The sequence below is a fragment of the Hakea prostrata genome, chromosome 11, assembly GCF_041222555.1.
Source record: "Hakea prostrata isolate BN-2017 chromosome 11, UWA_Hpros_2, whole genome shotgun sequence".
Taxonomy (NCBI): domain Eukaryota; kingdom Viridiplantae; phylum Streptophyta; class Magnoliopsida; order Proteales; family Proteaceae; genus Hakea; species Hakea prostrata.
This window is the reverse complement of record NC_142610.1, coordinates 12,441,480-12,465,411: the sequence shown is the minus strand read 5'-3', so window position 1 is coordinate 12,465,411 and position 23,932 is coordinate 12,441,480.

Sequence of the window (23,932 nt, the reverse complement as noted above, 5' to 3'; positions counted from 1 at the left end):
TTTAACTTGTATTATGAAGATGTATTGGATGCATGAGAAGTGATGAACTTGGATATGTGATTGCCTACGTATAACTTGGGATTGGGGAGTGTCCTATTGACGCTTCTGTCCTTGGGCACTGGAGGGAATAGTATGGGATGTTCTCCAAAGGTGCCTATTGACTCTTTCCCGGGTTATTGAATGACATACATAGGGCTGTCTAGTGGTTTGGCTAGGATGTCCCTAACGTATCACACCTGAATCGGAAGGGCATTGAGATCGAATGACCCGTGGTAGCAGTGAGGATTTGTGGGCACTCAAGACCGGTAACCAACCCGTGAGAGGTCGTAAATCTCATTTTGGGAGCCATTTATTGGTAGGGTTGCAAATGGATAGAATTGGGCTCAGGAGCGCTCAAGACTGGTAACCAACCCGTGAGAGGACGTCAGAGCTTCCCGTTTACTATTTGTGGATGACCAGTAGGGTTGATGAGTCCGTAATCCGGGATTATGCTGACTCTGTGTGAAGGATACCGGAAAGGATCGCCGGTGTAACATCCAGCCCAAACCTAACCAAGTTATCCTAATTACCTTGAGATAGAGAAAGGCTTGTTTAATGTTAGACCTTAAAAGTTGGACTTTAATTTTAATATTATTATCTTTGAAAACTTAGGAAGCCATGCCAGACCTTTCCCTTACGGTAGATCTGTAATATCCGGCATTATCCTAACCTTGACCCGGCCCAGAATCTGTTATGTTTGTGGGTCCAAAGACCTGAAGTGGGGGGAAAAGATACTTGTGGAACCTTTTGGTTGATGATTTGGTGTCGGAACCCAAGCCCTTGGACATTGACGATGATGCCCCTCACTTGAGAGCATTGTCAGTGTTAGTTTTGAATCTGCGCACCGAAGAGGGGTGAATTATTTGAGATACCTAATGAACTCCTCTGCTTAATCAAAATATATTTCCCGAAACTAGACTTCTTGATGGACTTGTAGGAGAAAACCCCACTCAATTTGACCCAATACAGCCCTCCAAATCCCTGTCCGAAGTTGCTGAACTATGTCTGGCCAATCCTGCCTGCGCAACGAAGAAGATTGAATTATTTGAAGTACTTAAAGAGCTCCAATGCTTGATCTGAAGGTATTTCTGAAAACTAGACTTCTTGATTGACTTTTAGGAGAAAGCCTCACTCGATTTGATCTTTTATAGCCTCCCGAATCCACTCCTGAAGTTACTGTCATGTCTTGGTCGACTGCTTGGTCGACTAACAGTCAACCAAGCCAGTCAACCAAGAGTAATGGAATTCTAATATTCACTAAATCACTTCCCATTTTGCCCCTACCTTTTTGGAACTCGTGAATGAGGACCTAAACTAAGCTTTGGCACTCCAGAGAACGAGGTTGGACACTCTCTTGAGCTTTTCTTGGTGTTTTTGAAGATCTTTGACTCTAATCATTAGTGTATACATTAATCATCAATCCAAGGTATGATTTCTTCTATTCTTCTTCTAATCTATCCATTTTCTATCATTTGATAATCTTGAGACCATGGCTGAAGTGCTGCAATCTTGCAAACACTCAACCATGAGTTTCCCCTTTCCAATTCCTTAATCTTCCTCACTCATACTATGATTATGATTCAATTGAGATTAATTGCACTCCATCACTTTGATTCTCTTCAATTTAACCTATTTTGATTCAAATCTGATATGTAGATGCATGTTAAGCTTAGACTATAATGAAATTAAGATTCTAACTTGATTCTTAATATTCATTTGATTGATTCCCATCATCCTTTACAATTTCTATCAATTCCATTTTGATTCTTGATAATTACCATATAGAACCTAAGATTTCGAATTGGGAATTTTTGATTGAACCGTTGGATCATGATGAAAATTAGTGTGTAGTATCCTCTTACTGTTATAAACTTGCCCTCCAAATTTCGTGATGATCGGAATACCAGAAGGGCAGTTTCGGATCAAGTTTCCATTGCTGTCCTAAAGTTAACAAGTCTTGGTCGACTGCCAGTCAACCAAGAGTTGTTAATGCCTTGTACTCAGCCGAATTGATCCGTTTGAACCCTGATTCGAATGGTTTCTTCTCTGATGTTACTTGTATGTTGTCTAGGGTACCAACACTGACTTTTGGGACTATTCTTGGTGATAATTGATTTTATTTACAACTTGATTAAGGTAAGGATGGTTATCTCCATAAACATATAAGTCATCAACTTATGATTTGTGTTATTATTTAAAGAATGGAATCTCTTGACTACTTTTAATCATTATAAGATTGTTATATATGTGTTAGGACAGTAGCATTGAAATCTTTATACTTCTGTCATGTTACATTATTATTCTTGATTTTTTATGTCTATGATGATTCATTTCAATATCATGATTTAACTTGTATTATGAAGATGTATTGGATACATGAAAGATGATGAACTTGAATATGTGATTGCCTACGTATAACTTGGGATTGGGGAGTGTCCTATTGACACTTCTGTCCTTGGGCACCGGAGGGAATAGTATGGGATGTTCTCCGAAGGTGCCTATCGACTCTTTTCCGAGTTATTGGATGACATACATAGGACTGTCTAGTTGTTTGGCTAGGATGTCCCTGTCGTATCAAACCCGAATCGGAAGGGCATTGAGACCGAACGACCCATGGTAGCAGTGGGGATTCGTGGACACTCAAGACCGGTAACCAATGCGTGAGAGGTCATAAATCTCATTGTGGGAGCCATTTATTCGTAGGGTTGCAAATGGATAGACTTGGGCTCACGGGCGCTCAAGACCGGTAACCAACCCGTGAGAGGACGTGAGAGCTTCCCGTTTACTATTTGTGGATGACCAATAGGGTTGATGAGTCTGTAATCCGGAATTACGCTGACTCTAGTGTGAAGGATACCGGAAAGGATCGTCGGGGGCGAGGAATGGACGTATCTGGATCTGAGTCAATACCAGTACCATTTGATATAAGTACTAGTGCATGTCACAGTAAAGCCTAGCCCAGTGCAAGTCATCTACTCAGTCATATCATCTCAGATCCAGATACGTCCATTCCTCGCCCCCGGTGATCCTTTCCGGTATCCTTCACACTAGAGTCAGCGTAATCCCGGATTACAGACTCATCAACCCTATTGGTCATCCACAAATAGTAAATGGGAAGCTCTCACGTTGTCACATCCACCCAGCCGGTACCCTATCTTGCATACCTGAGTGTGTGATCCACAGTCCACAAGATCCAGTAGTTAGTAAAATCAACCTCCCACATTCACAACAATATAATCAAGAACAAGACTAAATCAATGTTAACAATATTATTCAAATGAATCAAAGTAAAGTAACGATATAATCATCAGAGTGCGGAAAAGATACCAATAGATATATAATTCAAAAGTAGAGTGAGGCGGAATCTCACTCCACAAGTACAGCAGAATGTAGTTTGAAAATCAAATGGGATTACAACTGATTCTAAAGACAAGAAAGAAAGATATAATCTAACTAAACTAGAGTCTTTTCTACTTTATAAAGGATGTCCTCATAAACATAAACTTCATCGATTACACTCAGACGCTCCCACTCCACACTAGGGCTAATCCTGGTAACAAGAAAAACCACTCGAGGAATCCTCACAGTAATCTTCGTAATCGCCAACACTTTGCGTATGGTACGCTTCTTCGTCTTGCGCTTCCTCATATTGCGCTTCATAGCCATCAAAACCTGTAGAATAATCTAACAAAAGATATTGTACAAAAAGGAGTGAGTTTCAAAAGAAACTCAGCAAGGGAAGTTATTCCATAATAGCATAAATAGCATAATATCAAAAACAAAGCAATAAGTGATATGATATGAGACAACAATGCATGTATGAATCTAACTCTATATATGTTGGTCTCTATAGGCAGACATGCTTTAAGTCATAGCACCATACTTCTTTGGGTAGGTCTCATCACACAACGCCGGTTGGTAGTGGGTCCTTCATCCATCTCGGACAATCCATGGCTAGGGGTTAAGTCACCTATCTCTCACATCACCGTTTGGTCTAAGTATTGGCGCATGTCAGGGTAAAGCCCAGCCCAATGCAAGTCTTCTACTTAGTTACATCAACTCAGATCCAGATACATCCATTCCTCCCCTCTCGGGATCCTTTCTGGTATCCTTCACACTAGAGTCAGTGTATCCGACTCTCTCAAATACGGACTCATCAATCCTATAGGTCATCCACATATAGTAAACGGGAAGCTCTCATGTCCTCTCACGGGTTGGTTACCGGTCTTGAACTCCCATGAGCCCAAGTCTATATATATGCAACCCTACCCATAAATGGTCCCCACAATGTGATTCATGTCCCCTCACGGATATAACTCACCGGTCTTGAGCACCCATGAATCCCCATTGCTACCACGGGTCGTTCGATCTCAATACCCTTCCGATTCAGGTCTGATATAACAAGGGTATAACCTAGCCAAACACTGCTAGACAAGTCCTAGGTATGAGAACCAATAATTCGGGAAAGTGTCAAAGGGCAACATTGGAAATATCCCATACTACTCCCAATGAGGTCCAAGGACAGAAATGTCAAAAGGACATTCCCCAATCCCAAATCATACCTAAACAATCACAATCATAATTCAGTCATATCATCCACGACAGATATCTCATCATATGAAAGAATATAATAAAACAAGATCAAGTAAATAAGAAACATGCATGAGTAAGTATTCATACATAATCAAGTACATAAAGTAAATAAGGAAATAAAATCCTAATGTACTTGCAGCATTCATATCATAATAGAAACTAACATAACAGTAGCAAATCAAAGTAGTTCCCAAATTAGAAACTAAATCTATGCAATCTATGTTAATATGGTAACAACTTTCCTTACCTTAAATAGATTCGAATGTATTCCGGACGGACAAGAGGATGAATCCAAAGTTAGCAAATAAACCCTAGAATAGCATCACACAATCATTAGGAAGTAGTCCTAAAAGAATAAGCATGAATCGAATCGAATCGAATCGGACGAAGAAAACAAATTTTGTTCTTGCTGGTTGATTGGCTAGGTTGAGTGCTCCAGTCGACCCAGGCAATCTGCCCAAGAGCAAATCCAAAAATAAAAAGAGAATCTTGATCCGAAACCTATGCTACACAAACCGGAATGCGACGAAACTTGGAGAGAATGTCTAACACAGTAGTCTAAGACTAAAAAGCATAATTTAGACATCAAACCACCATTAAAACCATTACTTACTAATTTAGAATCATAGTTTCTATTTTGGTAAAAATCATAGTTTTCATTGGAAACATGCTATGAATGAAAGAGATGAACTAGAGATGATTAGATTTCATTCTAGTACAAGAACACAGTAGATTAGAGGTATGAATAATCATAGAGAAGCATCTATAATGCTAGAATGAATCAAAATAGGAATATTATCATAGTTTAAGAAGAAATCATAAGAATCATGTCAAGAATGAATGAGATGATCATAGCACAAGAGAATGAAAAGAGATTGTAAAGATATGACTACAAGGTTGCAGCATCTTCATCATAATCTCAGTTCAAAGATGAGAGTGATCATAGAAAGAATGAATCAATAATACAAAAGATTGAATACTAACCTTTAATTGAAGAACAAGAGAGAGAACTTGCAAGTTTGCAAGGTTGGATCTTTTTCTTCACTCTTGGAGGCTTGGAGATGGTTTCCCTTCGTTCTCTAAGTGTTATGGAGGCTAGGGATACTAAAATCACGAAGTCATGGGGTATATATAGCAAGATACTCAAAACAAAAGATTCTGTTCGAGTTCAGCATCTCTGGGTCGATTGGCTGGGTAGCATGGCCCAGTCGACCCAAGCACTCGACCCAGGCTGTCAGCAAAGCCAAAGACAGGGATTTGAGGGTCTTCCACTACTCGGAATGAAACGAAACTTTAAATCATATCCCACCAAGCTCTAAGGTCATCAACTAATCTTCTATTCATCAAGGTGCAATCTCTTCTCTATATCCAACATTGCCTTCAAGTATGGGGCATCATCTTCCATCTCCATAGGCTTGGAGTCGAACACTATATCTTCTACCAATATGGCCCATAGTTGATTTTCACTTCTACTTCGGGTCTTCGGACCTACAATCAAAGAGTATCCGGGTTAAGGTTAGGGCTGGGTTTCACACACGTCCTCTCACGGGTTGGTTACCAGTTTTGAGTGCCCACAAATCCCCACTGCTACCACGGGTCGTTCGGTCTCAATGCCCTTCCGATTCGGGTTTGATACGATAGGGACATCCTAGCCAAACCACTAGACAGTCCTATGTATGTCATCCAATAACCCGGGAAAGAGTCGATAGGCACCTTCGGAGAACATCCCATACTATTCCCTCCGGTGCCCAAGGACAGAAACGTCAATAGGACACTCCCCAATCCCAAGTTATACATAGGCAATCACATATCCAAGTTCATCACTTCTCATGCATCCAATACATCTTCATAATACAAGTTAAATCATGATATTGAAATGAATCATCAAAGACATAAGTAAACAAGAATAGTAATGTACCATGACAAGAGTATAAAGATTTCAATACCACTGTTCTAACACATATATAACAGTCTTATAAAGATTAAAAGTAATCAAGAGATTATATTCATAAATAAGAACATGAATCATAAGTTGATGATCTATATGTTTATGGAGATAACCATCCTTACCTTAGGTTGAATTGATGATGAATTGAGAATACCAAGAAATAGTTCAAAAGAATTGTTAAGACCCTAAACAAACATCAATAATAAGTTAGAGAAGAAATTGGGAAGATCGGATGCTAATTGAATCGAAATTGGCCAAGGTTGCTGTTAGCAACAAGTTTGGTCGATGGTCTTGGTCGATGGTATCTACCAAAAGGATCGACCAAAATTGTCTTCGGGCCTGCATAATGGGTTTTGGGGATTTTGGTCCAAAATGGCTCTTCCAGGGTTCGGATCGATCTGAAACTTGGAGGGATGATTAATAACAATGTAAGAACACTACCTAGAAAGTATTATCACAATCCAATGGTCCAAATGAAAAACCCCCAAATTGAGGTCCTATGTTCTAAAGACAAGAATCCTAGCATTCATGAGAAATTGATGGAATTGAAAGGAAAGCCAGAGAATTAGTTGGGGAATAGGTTAGGAGCATGATTACAATCATTTGCACGCCAGAGATTAGACTAATCATACTCCACATCTCAGTTTAGTATAAGAAATCAAGTTGTTAAGAAAGGAATCATGGTAATGTATATGTAAGGATCAAGATGCAAGTGAGGCATAGCAAGAATGAAGGAAAAGCAAGTATAAATGGGAAGAGACGTTCATGGCAAGGTGTTTGCAAGGTTGCAGCACCTTGGCCATGGTCTCATCAGTAAAAGAAGAAAGGAAGTGAATAGAATAGAGAGCAAGAGAGAGAATCATACCTTGGAAGATGATAGTTGGAGAAAAGAGACAATGATTATTGTAGAAGATCATCACCCAAGCCAAAGAGGAGCCTTCCCACGTTCTCAGGTGTTGAAATGAGTAAAATATCGTTCTAGGTTCGAGGTTTCACTTAAATAGAGGAAGGAATATCCAAAAAGCATATTTTTCTCGATTCTGGGTAACTTTGGTCGATGGTCTTGGTTGATGGCATCGACCAAAAGGATCGACCAAAACAGGTAACAGGTTTCAGCAGAAAATCCAGAAATAGTGCAGCAACTTCGAACAGGGATTTGGAGGGCTATACAAGGTCAAATTGAGTGAGGTTTTCTCCTACAAGTCAAAAAAGAAGTCTAGTTTCAAGAAATATCTTTGTATCAAGCACGGGAGTTCATTAGGTTCACCAAATAAGCTCACCTTCTTCGATGCGCAAGCAGGATTTTCCAGACATAGTTCAACAACTTCGGACAGGGATTTGGAGAGCTATATGGGGTCAAATTGAATGGGGTTTTCTCCTACAAGTCCATCCAGAAGTCTAGTTTCAGGAAATATATTCAGATTAAGCACAGGAGTTCATTTGGTATTTAAAATAATTCACCCCTCTTCGGTGCACAGATTCAAAACTAACACTGACAATGCTCTCAAGTGAGGGGCATCATCGTCAATGTCCAAGGGCTTGGGTTCCGACACCAAATCATCAACCAAAAGGGTCCACAAGTATCTTTTCCCCCACTTTGGGTCTTCGGACCTATAAACATAACAGATTCCGGACCGGGCCAAGTTTAGGATAAGGCCAGACATTACAGATCTACCCTAAGGGAAAGGTCTGACATGGCTTCCGAAGGTTTTCAAAGATAATAATATTGAAATTAAAGTCCAAATTTTAAGGTCTAACATTGAACAAGTCTTTCTTTATCCCAAATAAATAGGGTGTCCGGGCTAGGTTTGGGCTGAATGTTACATTCGCCCCCCCCCTTAAAATAATTTCGTCCTCGAAATTGGGAGAGTACTAGGCTTCTAAAGAGATGGAGGAAATTGCTTTTATCTTGACCTTTCTTCTCCCAAAATCTTCGGAAAACAATTAACTATAAGTCTTTTATAAGAAACAAGGAATAAATCTAACATGCTTTGAAATCAAATCAAAAGTATGATCATGGTTTCATGAGGACTTCACAAGGATCATGGCGAAGATCAATATGAAGATCATAAAACCATAAGAATGACAGGAGATTGTAGAAGAGATGGTTGCAAGAATGCGGCATCTTCTTCTAAGTCTCAATCATAAAGAATAAAACATAGTAAGAGTAGATCAATACAACACAAGAGAGATTACTAACCTTTGATTGAGGAACAGGAGATGAAAGGTTTAAAGTCTTGGAACAATTAGAAGTAACAAATAATGAAGATCACACTTGATTTTTCTTCGAAACCGTCATGTGGAGAATTCACAAGGTTATAGGGTGTATGGAGGTCCACTCTACACCAGTAGGGGTAGAAGGATCATTATAGAGTGCATGGAGATCCTCTATACAATAGCATGTATAGAAAATCAATCATGGGAATGACTTAAGATCACTCTCTCATCAAAGGGAAGAAATAGAAGGGGAAAAAGATCAGCTTTGAGATAAACTTCCACCAAATGAAACTAGGCAACTCATACAACAGAGAATAAATCGAATAATGCATATGGTAGGTATGGATTTGGCACAGTAGCAAGGTTAGGATTAGGCGGGATTTCACATTCTCCCCCCTTAAGATAGGTATGGATGTGACAGATGGTATCAGAGCCCAAGTTTTCAAACAATCATAATCATGGAACACAGTAATGAAGCATCCTTGTGTCATAGACCCAGAAGTGACTCAAAATTTCTTAGAAGTGAATAATAGAAAACTTGGATTAGAAACTCGAATAAATGAAGCATAATACATCTTGGTTGAATAATAAACAATAATTAAAAGTTTATGACTTGTACTTGAGTTGTAGTCATGGTTAGAGTTAAGTTGTCAGTTTTAAGTATTGTGTTGTGAGTTAGGTCCTGAGTTGAAAGTTGTCGTCGTGAGTCGTCCTTGTCAGTGAGTCTTTGTTGTGAGTCGTGTGTTATCATGAGTTTGAATTGTGTCGTCGTCATGTGTTGTCGTATGAGTCTGAGTCGGGAGTCGTCATTGGGAGTAAATGTCGTGAGTGGTCGTCATGAGTTATAAGTCATAACTAAACATTAACAATTTCTAATGCAATAAAAGAAATGCATAATGTACAATAACATAAATGAAACAAACTGAATTTCATTAATCACCTAGGAGATTTTCACAAGTCTAAAAGGAAATACATCATTGAAAGTATAAAAGGAAAATCCTAACACTATCTATCTGGGTGATCGAATCCGGTGATCTGTCTGGTCCCTCCTAGATCTGAACTCCTTCTCCAATCGTGCAAATCTCTTTCCCAAGGTATACATATAGGACTCTATCCTCTCCTATTGAGCTTTTATCCTCTTAAGTGTGGAAGAAATCGATGACTAATGAGAAACCACACCCGGTGCCTCGAAAATTGTATACAATGGACCTCCATCCTCAAATTATCGAACTGAAATAGTTCCTCCTCATCTTCCTGAACCTTTTGATCCTGAGTCTCATCCTCATTATTCTCGTCCTCATCATCATTTTCATCCTGATCTTGAACTTCATTTATAGTCTGGAGTGTTGTCTCCTTATCATTGTATTACCTCTGCTTGTGGCGAAGGAATAGTACTCTAATCCTCGTCTCTACCTCTCCTAACCCTTAAGTGTTTTTCTTCGTGGTGGTTTGATGGGAATCTGAAGAGCCAAGTTGAGATTTGCATTGCTTGAGTAAAGGAAGTTAAGTAATGCAATAGTTGATGAAGAAGGGTATTTTGGTAAATTTTCGGAAAATTTTTGTTTTCAATGGAAGCTGCAATTTGGACTTGTTAGCATGGGTACAAGCGTTGGTTTAACATGCTAAGAAGGTTTGTTTGGAGAAGATCCATCGCAGCCCTTAGATTTTGAAAAAGTTTAGATGTAATATCCAGCCCTATTCTAACCCTGACCCTAACCCGGATCCACTGTTGTATTTAGGTAAGAAGACCCGAAGCAGTGGTAGAAGAGACTTATGGACCATTTTGATTGATGATCATGATTCGGAGACCGAGCCTATGGACATTGATGATGATACCCCTTGCTTAAATGCATTGTCAGTGTTTAAGGAAAGTCTGCGCATCGGAGAAGATTAATCTAGTTGATGTACCTAATGACCTCCTGTGCACAATCCGAAGGTATTCCCCAAAACTAGACTTCTTGATTGAATTGTGGAAGAAAACCTCACTCAAATTGACCTTGTATAGCCTTTCAAATCCCTACTTGAAGTTGCTGAACTAAACCTGTTTTTCTGCTGAGAAATATTTTGGTCGATCCTTTTGGTCGATGCAATCGACCAAAGTTTCCCAGTCTGCCAAGTTAATGATTCCATGGAATATTCCCATTCTATTTATTATAACCTCGAGCCTTGAGCCCTATTGCAATCATTTTCTCACCTGAAATCGTGGGGAGTGCTTCCCAAAGCAACTCCTTGGCTAATGTGAAGGGTACCTCATCAAAAACCCATTGTTTACTATTGATTCTTGTCTTCATCTTCCACACCAAGGTATGAATCACCATTCCACTCTCTATCCTACCATTTTCTATTCTTTTCTATTCCTATCTTGCTGGTGAGACATTGGAAATGGTGCTGCAACCTTGCAACCACCACTCCAAGTGTCTACACATGATTAACCTATGATCTTCTTAACCATCCATTGATGCTATGCCTCCATCTCATGCCTAGCATATGTATTCCTTAATTTGTCTATTAACATCATGTCATTTTGTACCAAACTGAGTTATAGGGCATGCTATGTTCATGTTTATCACTACTATATGATTCCAATCGAAATTCTATTAGTTCCCCTAGCTACTACATGCCATTTCCATGTCAATGCAATCAATCCCAACTCATGCCATGATGTTTGTAAAACCCAGCCCTAACCTTGACCCGGAAACCTTGTTATTTGTAGGTCCAGTGACCCGAAGTAAAGTAAGAAGTCAGCTTTGGGCCATCCCAGTGGAGGACTTGGTGTCTGGCTTTGAATCCATGAGAGTTGATGATGAAGTTCTATTTATGGAAACTGAATCTTGATGAAGATCGGATTAGTTGATGGACTTGGAGTGCTCTCTATCATGGTTTGAAGGCATTTCTACCTATTAGGTAAGTCACTTGACATGTGTGCAAAACCCCTTTAGGATTGGATTTGATCTGGGTCTTCAATTCCCTGTTTTGGAATTGCTGTCAGCATTGGTCGACTGATTGGTCGACTGGACCAGTCGACCAATCCACTCGACCAATGAGTGTTGTCTTTGGCAATTAGGTTTTTCTTGCTCTATTTAAGTCCAATCTCGAGTCTACTTCGTATTTGCTGCCTCCAAACTCCTTGGAACGAACCAAAGACCTCTGCAAGTCATCTCCCTTGCATCCTTGGTGATTTTCTTGACGAATCTTCGTTGAAACTCTTCCTTTTGCATCAAAGGTATGTCTACACTCTCTTCTTCTCCTCCATCTCTGTTTTTCTTTCCTTTTTGAGTTGAGACAGTAGAGGAGATGCTGCATTCTCTGTTGCAAACATCTCTGGACTTGTCTCTCATGATCATCCTAAGGATTAATGGCTAGAACAATGATCTTAACCATGATCATTGCAAGCTTTTGAAGGAATCATGATCAAACCATGATCTAGTCTTTGTTTAACTTCTGTTTTGAATTCTTATCTCCTTGGATCTTCTTTATTGATCATGTTAGTAGTCAATTGCTGTGTTTTCTTTTCATGATCCATGAATCTATCAATCTCTAGTTGTTCTCTTCTACCATACTATGTGTTCTTCATGAATCATGATAGTTACATATATGGTAGGTTTTGTTTCCTTATTTAGATTTATGCTTTTAAGCCTATTTCCTTGAAGATCTAAGTATGCTTTTCATGATACCTTTACCTGAAGCAATGATCCATCCTCCTATTGTTCTTGTCTTTGATTTCTACCTTGAATTCTTCAAGATCCATGGTTGATCTAATTATGGTAACTTTTTGTTTCCTAATTTGGATCTTGATGTCTTGATTGGATTAGTGTTTTGAGGTCCCCTATATGTTAGAATACTACTGATGTAGTTTACCCCTTGATTAGTACCCTTTTGAACCACCAAATTCGGATTTCATATCTTAAAACTCTGTTTTTTTTTAGGCTACTGTCTGCATTGGTCGACTGATTGGACGACTGGACCAGTCGACCAATCCACTCAACCAATGAGTACAGCAACTCCAGAATTGGTCTGTGTTGGATGTTTTGGTATCTTTTCTATTAGGGATGTCACGCCCTCCCAGCCGGTACCCTATCTTGCATACCCGAGAGTGTGATCCACAGCCAGAAGATCAGGTATCGAGTGATCAACCTCCCACATAAACAATAACATAATCATGAACAATCATAATAAAAGTGCAGAAGATAAACTATAGATCCAATAAAGAAAGAATGAATCATAAATGAATCAGAATAATAGATATAATCAGAGTGTCAAACAGATAAGTAAAGTGAAGCAAAAATCCCACTTTACAACCAGCGGAAAAGTAGCTCTAAAGAGAATAAACTAAATAAAATCTAATCCCAGTAGCAAGTACATTGGGTAACTAAATTGTTCTCCACTTTATAGACAACATCCTTATAAGTGTAAATCTCATAAATGGCACAAGGACGCTTCCACTCAATGGTCGGACTAAGCATCGTACGGAGCATAACCACTCGCGGGATCTTCAGAGTAATTGTGGTAACCGCAATCACCTTCCTGGAGATATGCCTCTTCGCCTTGCGCTTCTTCATAGGGACCGTCATAGTACTCAGTACTTGCAGGATAGTCTAACAACATTGTACAATAAAGGAATGAGTTTCAAAGAAACTCAGTAAGGCAGTTAAAAATCCATAATAACATAAATGGCAGGATTCCAGAACAATCATAAATGCAATATGATATGAGACAAGCAATGAATGAATGAATCTAACTCTATGTATGCTGGTCTCTATTGGCAGACATGCTTTAAGTCATAGCACCGTACTTCCTTCGGAAAGTCCACTCACATCCTCAACCATTTAAGATATCTTGGATTCTCTCACGGATCATTTCACCGGTCTTGAGCAGCCGATTGGTAATGGGTCCTTCATCCCTCGGGACAAACCATGGCGGGGGTTAAGTCAACACACTCTCTCACAACCATTTGGTATAAGTCTTGGCGCATGTCGGGGTAAAACCTAGCCAAATGCAAGTCTTCTACTTAGTTACATCAAGTCGGATCCGGATACGTCCATTCCTCGTCCCCGACAATCCTTTCCGGTATCCTTCACACTAGAGTCCTCATAGTCCCGACTACGGACTCATCAACCCTATTGATCATCCACATATGGTAAACGGGAAGCTCTCACGTCCTCTCACGGGTTGGTTACCGGTCTTAAGCGCCCGTGAGCCCAAGTCTAACCATATGCAACCCTACCAATAAATGGCCCCCACAATGTGATTCCTGTCCTCTCACGGGTTGGTTACCGGTCTTGAGCGCCCATGAATCCCCATTGCTACCACGGGTCGTTCGGTCTCAATACCCCTCCGATTAGGGTCCGACATAACAGGACATCCTAGCCAAACACTACTAGACAATCCTAGATATGTCATCCAACAGTTTAGGAAGGTGTCCAGAGGGCATCTCCGGAAACATCCCATAATATTCCCGTAGTAGTCCAAGGACAGAAGTGTCAAAAGGACACCTCTCCTTTCCAAACCATACTTAAGCATACACATGCATCAATTCATATCATCACATATATGGTAACTTCATATATGGAAAGAAATCAATAATTACAATCACTTGTATAACATTGGTAAGTAAATCATACATGAATCAATTCAATATGAATAAGTAATGCTACTGTAATCAAGTTATGCAACAGTAGTATATCATTGTAAGAATCTAATTTAGGAATCATATCAATGATATTCAAATATAGAAACTAGATTCATGCTATCTATGTAATTAAGGAAATAACCATCCTTACCTTTTATAACTCGCAAAGGAATCCTAAGAAATCAAGTAAGATCTTGGCAAACTTGAGAAGAAGGTCCTAAACAAGTATATACAACATATTAGGAAAGATCCCTAACAGAAAAGATACCAAAACATCCAACACAGACCAATTCGGAGTTGCTGTACTCATTGGTCGAGTGGATTGGTCGACTGGTCCAATCGACCAATGCGACCGATAAGCCTAAAAAAAACAGAGTTTTAAGATATGAAATCCGAATTTGGTGGTTCAAAAGGGTACTAATCAAGGGGTAAACTACATCAGTAGTATTCTAACATGTAGGGGACCTCAAAACACCAATCAAATCAAGATATCAAGATCCAAATTAGGAAACAAAAAGTTACCATAATTAGATCAACCATGGATCTTGATGAATTTGAAATAGAAAACAAAGACAAGAACAATAGGAGGATGGATCATTGCTTCAGGTAAAGGTATCATGAAAACATACTTAGATCTTCAAGGAACAAGGCTTAGAAGCATAAATCTAAATTAGGAAATAAAACCTACCATATATGTAACTACCATGCATCATGAAGAACACATAGTATGGTAGAAGAGAACAACTAGAAATTTATAGATTATGGATCATGGAAGGAAAACTCAGTAATTAACTACTAACATGATCAATATAGAAGATCCAAAGAGATCAGAATTCAAATCAGAAGTTTAACAAGATTAGATCATGGTTTGATCATGATTCCTTCAAAAGCTTGCAATGATCATGGTTAAGATCATTGTTCTAGCCTCAAATCCTTAGGATGATCAAGAGAACATGTTCAGAGATGTTTGCAACAGAGAATGCAGCATCTCCTCTACTGTCTCAACTCAAAAAGGAAAGAAAAACAAAGATGGAGGAGAAGAAGAGAGAGTAGACATACCTTTTGACGCAAAAAGAAGAGTTTCGACGAAGATCCGTCAAGAAAACACCAAGGATGCAAGAGAGATGACTTGCAGAGGTCTTTGGTTCGTTCCAGAGAGTTTGGAGGCAGCAAACACGAAGTGGACTCGAGATTGGACTTAAATAGAGCAAGAACAACCTAATTGCCAAAGACAAGACTCATTGGTCGAGTGGATTGGTCGACTGGCCCAATCGACCAATCGATCGACGACCAATGCCGACAAAGAAGACCAAAACAGGGAATTGAAGGCCCAGATCAAATCCAAACCTAAAGGGGTTTTGCACACAAGTCAAGTGACTTACCTAATAGGTAGAAACGCCTTCAAACCAAGATAGAGAGCACTCCAAGTCCATCAACTAATCAGATCTTCACTAGGATTCAGTTTCCATAAATAGAACTCCATCATCAACTTTCATGGATCCAAAGCCAGACACCAAGTCCTCTACTGGGATGGCCCAAAGCTGACTTCTTACTTTACTTCGGGTCACTGGACCTACAAATAACAAGGTTTCCGGGTCAAGGTTAGGGCTGGGTTTTACAAGGGATCTTTCCTAATATGTTGTATGCACTTGTTTAGGACCTTCTTCTCAAGTTTGCCAAGATCTTACTTGATTTCTTAGGATTCCTTTGCGAGTTATAAAAGGTAAGGATGGTTATTTCCTTAATTACATAGATAGCATGAATCTAGTTTCTATATTTGAATATCATTGAGTTGTTTCCTAAATTAGATTCTTACAATGATATACTGCTGTTGCATAACCTTGATTACAGTAGCATTGCTTAATCATATTGAATTGACTCATGTATGATTTACTTACCAATTATATACAAAGTGATTGTAATTATTTTTTTTTAATATATAACAAAAAAAAAAATTACATAATATAATATATTATATTTATACACATTTATAGATTATTATAAAAAAAAGAGGAGTTTTCTTTTCCCTCCTCCTCCCCCCACCACAATAAAATTTTTAGGGTTTTCCCCCGCGCCCCCCCCCCCCCCCCCCCACCCTTTGGATGACATACCTAGGATTTTCTAGTTGTTTTTGCCTGGGATCCCCCTTTTTGTCGACCCTAATTGGAGGGGTATTGAGACCGAACGACCCGTGGTAGCAATGGGGATTCATGGGCGCTCAAGACCGGTAACCAACCCTTGAGAGGACAGGAATCACATTGTGGGGGCCATTTATTGGTAGGGTTGCATATGGTTAGACTTGGGCTCACGGGCGCTTAAGACCGGTAACCAACCCGTGAGAGGACGTGAGAGCTCCCGTTTACCATATGTGGATGATCAATAGGGTTGATGAGTCCGTAGTCGGGGACTATGAGGACTCTAGTGTGAAGGATACCGAAAGGATCGTCAGGGGACGAGGAATGGACGTATCTGGATCTGACTTGATGTAACTGAGTAGAAGACTTGCATTTGGCTAGGTTTTACCCTGACATGCGCCGGTACTTAGACCAATGGTGATGTGAGAGAGTGGTGACTTAACCCCCAGCCATGGAATGTCCCGAGGGATGCCGGACCCATTACCAACTGATGATGAGTGATTGAGACCTTCCTAAAGAAGTACGGTGCTATGACTTAAAGCATGTCCGCCAATAGAGACCAGCATACATAGAGTTAGATTCATTCATTCATTGCTTGTCTCATACCATATTGCATTTATGTTTGTTCTGAAATCCTGTCATTTATGTTATTATGGATTTAACTGCCTTACTGAGTTTCTTTGAAACTCATTCCTTTATTGTACAATGTTTGTTAGACTATTCTGCAGTGTAACTGAGTATTATGACGGTCCCTATGAAGAAGCCCCCAGGGGGAGGGGGCTTTTTCCGGGAAGGTGATTGTGGTTACAACAATTACACTGAAGATCCCGTGAGTGGTTATGCTCCGTACGATGCTTAGTCCGACCATTGAGTGGAAGCGTCCTTGTGTTGTTTATGAGATTTACACTTATAAGGATGTTGTCTATAAAGTGGAGAACAATTTAGTTACCCATTGTACTTGCTACTGGGATTAGATTTTGTCTAGTTTATTCTCTTTTAGAACTACTTTTCCGCTGGTTGTGGAGTGGGATTTTGCCTCACTTTACATATCTGTTTTTGACACTACGATTATTTTTTTTTCTTTTTTTTATTTTTTTTTTTTTTTTTCTTTTTCTTTTTTTTGTTTTTCTTTCCTTTTTTTTTTTTTTTTTTTGTTTTTTTTTTTTTTTTTTTTGTGGGTGGTTTTTTTTGCTTCCCCCCTTCTTGGGGGGGGGCCCGCCCCCCCGGTTCCCCGTGGGGGGCCCCCCCGGGGGGGGGTGGCAATTTTTTTCCCTTTTACTTTTTTGCTCAATTTGGGGCTTTTCGTTTGGACCATTGGATCGGGTAAGTTTCTTGACTTATAGTGTCCTACTACTGTTGTTAAGCATTCCTCCAAGTTTCAAATTGATCCGGACACCGGAAAACCAATTTCGGATGAAAACCCCCAAAATCCATTATTCTGTCCCGGAGAGATTTTTGGTCAATCCTTTTGGTCGATACCATCGACCAAAGTTGTTGCTGATAGCAACCTTGGCCAGTTTTGATCCAATTAATATCCAATCTTCCCAATTTCTTCTCTAACTTATTATTGATGTTTGTTTAGGGCCTTAACAATTATTTTGGACTATTTCTTGGTATTCTCAATTCATCATCAATTCAACCCAAGGTAAGGATGGTTATCTCCATAAACATATAGATCACCAACTTATGATTTATGTTCTTGTTTATGAATAGAATCTCTTGATTACTTTTGGATCTTTATAAGACTGTTATATATGTATTAGAACAGTAGTGTTGATATTTTTATACTCTTGTCATGTTACATTATTATTCTTGTTTACTTATGTCTATGATGATTCATTTCAATATCATGATTTCACTTTTATGATAAGATGTATTGGATGCATGAAAGATGATGAACTTGAATATATGATTGCTTACGTATAACTTGGGATTGCGGAGTGTCCTATTGACACTTCTATACCTTGGCATCGGAGGGAATAGTATGGGATGTTCTCCGATGGTGCCTATCGACACTCTCCTGGTGTGAAACCCGGCCCTAACCTTAACCCGGATACTCTTTGATTGTAGGTCCGAAGACCCGAAGTAGAAGTGAAAGTCAACTATGGGCCATATTGGTAGAAGATATAGTGTTCGACTCCGAACCTATGGAGATTGAAGATGATGCCCCATACTTGAAGACAGTGTTGGATATAGAGAAGAGACTGCACCTTGATGAATAGAAGATTAGTTGATGACCTTAGAGCTTGGTGGGATATGATTTAAAGCCATTTTTCCATGCTAGGTATGTTATATAATATGTGTTTAAAGTTTCGTTTGATTCCGAGTAGTGGAAGACCCTCAAATCCCTATTTTTGGCCTTGCTGTCAGCCTGGGTCGAGTGCTTGGGTCGACTGGCCAATGCTACCCAGCCAATCGACCCAGAGTTGCTGAACTTGAACAGAATCTTCTGTTTTGAGAATCTTGCTATATATACCCCATTACTTCGTGATTTTAGTATCCCTAGCCTCCATAACACTTAGAGAACGAAGGGAAACCATCTCCAAGCCTCCAAGAGTGAAGAAGAAGACCTAATCTTGCAATCTTGCAAACTCTCTCTCTCTTGTTCTTCAATTAAAGGTTAGTAATCTATCTTTTATGTTAATGATTTATTCTTTCTATGATCACTCTCATCTCTGAACTGAGATTATGATGAAGTTGTTGCAACCTTGTAGTCATATCTTTACAATCTCTTTTCATTCTCTTGTACTATGATCATCTCATTCATTCTTAACATGATTCTTATGATTTCTTCTTAAACTATGAAAATATTTCCTATTTTGATTCATTCTAGCATTATAGATGCTTCTCTATGATTATTCATACCTCTGATCTACTGTGTTCTTGTACTAGAATGAGATCTAATCATCTCTAGTTCATCTCTTTCATTCATAGCATGTTTCCAATGAAAACTATGATTTTTACCAAAATAGAAACTATAGTTCTAAATTAGTAAGTAATGTTTTAATGGTGGTTTGATGTCTAAATTATGCTTTTTAGGCTTAGACTACTATGTTAGACAATCCCTCCAAGTTTCGTCACATTCCGGTTTGTGTAGCATAGGTTTCGGATCAAGATTCCCTTTTTACTTTCGGATTTGCTCTTGGGCAGACTGCCTGGGTCAACTGGAGCACTCAACCTAGCCAATCAACCCGCAACAGCAGAATCTGTTTTCTTCGTCCGATTTGATTCAAATCATGCTTATTCTTTTAGGACTACTTCCTAACGATTGTGTGATGCTATTCTAGGGATTATTTGCTAACTTTGGATTCATCCTCTTGTCCGTCCGGAATATTCTCGGATCTATTTAAGGTAAGGAAAGTTGTTACCATATTAACATAGATTTGCATAGATTTAGTTTCTAATTTGGGAACTAATTAGATTTTCTACTATTATGTTAGTTTCTATTATGATATGAATGCTGCAAGTACATTAGAATCTTATTTCCTTATTTACTTTATGTACTTGATTTTGTATGAATACTTACTCATGTATGTTTCCTTATTTATTTAATCTTGTCTTATTATACTCTTTCACATGATGAGATATTTGTCGTGGATGATATGACTGAATTATGATTGTGATTGCTTAGGTATGATTTGTGATTGGGGAATCTCCTTTTGACATTTCTGTCCTTGGACCTCATTGGGAGTAGTATGGGATATTTCCAATGTTGCCCTTTGACGCTTTCCCGGATTATTGGTTTTCATACCTAGGACGTGTCTAGTAGTGTTTGGCTAGGTTATACCCTTGTTATATCAGACCCGAATCGGAAGGGTATTGAGATCGAATGACCCGTGGTAGCAATGGGGATTCATGGGTGCTCAAGATCGGTGAGTTATATCCGTGAGGGGACATGAATCACATTGTGGGGACCATTTGTGGGTAGAGTTGCATATGGATAGACTTGGGCTCATGGGTGTTCAAGACCGGTAACCAACTCGTGAGAAGACATGAGAGCTTCCCGTTTACTATATGTGGATGACCTATAGGGTTGATGAGTCCATATTTGAGAGAGTCGGATACGCTGACTCTAGTGTGAAGGATACCGGAAAGGATCTCGAGAGGGGAGGGATGGACGTATCTGGATCTGAAATGATATGACTAAGTAGAAGACTTGCATTGGGCTAGGCTTTACCTTGACATGTGCCACTACTTAGACCAAACGGTGATGTGAGAGAGAGGTGACTTAACCCCTAACCATGGATTGTCCGAGATGGATGAAGGACCCACTACCAACCGGCGTTGTGTGATGAGACCTACCCAAAGAAGTATGGTGCTCTGACTTAAAGCATGTCTGCCTATAAAGACCAGCATACATAGAGTTAGACTCATACATGCACTGTTATCTCATATCATATCACTTATTGCTTTGTTGTGATACTATGTTATTTATGCTATTATGGAATAACTTGCCTTGCTGAGTTTCTTTTGAAACTCACTCCTTTTTGTAAAATATCTTTTGTTAGACTATTTGTGAAACCCAGCCCTAACCTTGACCCGGAAACCTTGTTGTTTGTAGGTCCGAAGACCCGAAGTAAAGTACGAAGTCAGCTTTGGGCCATCCCAGTAGAGGACTTGGTGTCTGGCTTTGAATCCATGAAAGTTGATGATGAGGTTCTATTTATGGAAACTGAATCCTGATGAAGATCTAATTAGTTGATGGACTTGGAGTGCTCTCTATCTTGGTTTGAAGGCATTTCTACCTATTAGGTAAGTCACTTGACTTGTGTGCAAAACCCCTTTAGGTTTGGATTTGATCTGGACCTTCAATTCCCCGTTTTGGCCTTCTTTGCAAAGCATTGGTCGACTGATTGGTCGATGGCAGTCGACCAATCCACTCGACCAATGAGTGCTGTCTTTGGCAATTAGGTTGATTCTTGCTCTATTTAAGCCCAACCTCGAGTCCACTTCGTATTTGCTGCCTCCAAACCCTCTGGAACGAACCAAAGACCTCTGCAAGTCATCTCTCTTGCATCCTTGGTGTTTTCTTGACGGATCTTCGTCGGAACTCTTCTTTTTGCATCAAAAGGTATGTCTACTCTCTCTTCTTCTCCTCCATCTTTGTTTTTCTTTCCTTTTTGAGTTGAGACAGAGAAGAGATGCTGCATCCTCTGTTGCAAACATCTCCGAACATGTTCTCATGATCATCCTAAGGATTTAAGGCTAGAACAATGATCTTAACCATGATCATTGCAAGCTTTTGAAGGATTCATGATCAAACCATGATTTAATCTCTGTTAATTTCCTAATCTGAATTCTGATCTCTTTGGATCTTCTTTCATTGATCATGTTAGTGGTTAATGGTTGTGTTTCCTTTCCATGATCCATAATCCATAGAATTCTAGTTGTTCTCTTCTACCATACTATGTGTTCTTCATGAAGCATGATAGTTACATATATGGTAGGTTTTATTTCCTTAATTAGATTTATGCTTCTAAGCCTTATTCCATGAAGACCTATGCATGTTTTCATGTTTTCATTACCGAAAGCAATGATCCATCCTCCTATAGTTCTTGTCCTTGTTTTCTATTTCAAATTCATCAAGATCCATGTTTGAGTTAATTATGGTAACTTTTTGTTTCCTAATTTGGATCTTGATACCTTGATTTGATTAGTGTTTTGAGGTCCCCTATATGCTAGAATACTACTGATGTAGTCTACCCCTTGATTAGTACCCTTTTGAACCACCAAATTCGGATTTCATATCTTAAAACTCGATTTTATAGGCTATCACCGCATTGGTCGACTGGGACCACTCGACCAATCCACTCGACCAATGAGTACAAAGAACTTCCAAATTGGTCTGCATTTCGGATGTTTTGATATATTTTCTCGTTAGGGATCTTTCCTAATATGTTGTATATACTTGTTTAGGACCTTCTTCTCAAGTTTGCCAAGATCTTACTTGATTTCTTAGGATTCTTTGCGAGTTATAAAAGGTAAGGATGGTTATTTCCTTAATTACATAGATAGCGTGAATCTAGTTTCTATATTTGAATATCATTAATATGTTTCCTAAATTAGATTCTTACAATGATATACTACTGTTGCATAACTTTGATTACAGTAGCATTACTTATTCATGTTGAATTGATTCATGTATGATTTACTTACCAATGTTATACAAGTGATTGTAATATCGATTTCTTTCCATATATGAAGTTACCATATATGTGATGATATGAATTGATGCATGTGTATGCTTACGTATGGTTTGGAAAGGAGAGGTGTCCTTTCGACACTTCTGTCCTTGGACTACTACGGGAATATTATGGGATGTTTCCGGAGATGCCCTCTGGACACCTTCCTAAACTGTTGGATGACATATCTAGGATTTGTCTAGTAGTGTTTGGCTAGGATGTCCTGTTATGTCGACCCTAATCGGAGGGGTATTGAGACCGAACGACCCGTGGTAGCAATGGGGATTCATGGGCGCTCAAGACCGGTAACCAACCCGTGAGAGGACAGGAATCACATTGTGGGGGCCATTTATTGGTAGGGTTGCATATGGTTAGACTTGGGCTCACGGGCGCTTAAGACCGGTAACCAACCCGTGAGAGGACGTGAGAGCTTCCCGTTTACCATATGTGGATGATCAATAGGGTTGATGAGTCCGTAGTCCGAGTTGGTCGGTGCCATAGGATACGCCGACTCTAGTGTGAAGGATACCGGAAAGGATCGTCGTGGACGAGGAATGGAAGTATCTGGATCCGACTTGATGTAACTAAGTAGAAGACTTGCATTTGGCTAGGTTTTACCCCCGACATGCGCCAAGATTTATACCAAATGGTTGTGAGAGAGTGTGTTGACTTAACCCCCTACCAAGGTTTGTCCCGAGGGATGAAGGACCCATTACCAATCGGCTGCTCAAGACCGGTGAAATGATCCGTGAGAGAATCCAAGATATCTTAAATGGTTGAGGATGTGAGTGGACTTTCCTAAAGAAGTACGGTGCTATGACTTAAAGCATGTCTCCAATAGAGACCAACATACATAGAGTTAGATTCATTCATTCATTGTTTGTCTCATATCATATTGCATTTATGTTTGTTCTGGAATCCTCGCCATTTATGTTATTATGGATTTTAACTGCCTTACTGAGTTTCTTTGAAACTCATTCCTTTATTGTACAATGTTGTTAGACTATCCTGCAGGTACTGAGTACTATGACGGTCCCTATGAGGAAGCGCAAGGCGAAGAGACATATCTCCAGGAAGGTGATTGCGGTTACCACAATTACTCTGAAGATCCCGCGAGTGGTTATGCTCCGTACGATGCTTAGTTCGACCATTGAGTGGAAGCGTCCTTGTGCTATTTATGAGATCTATA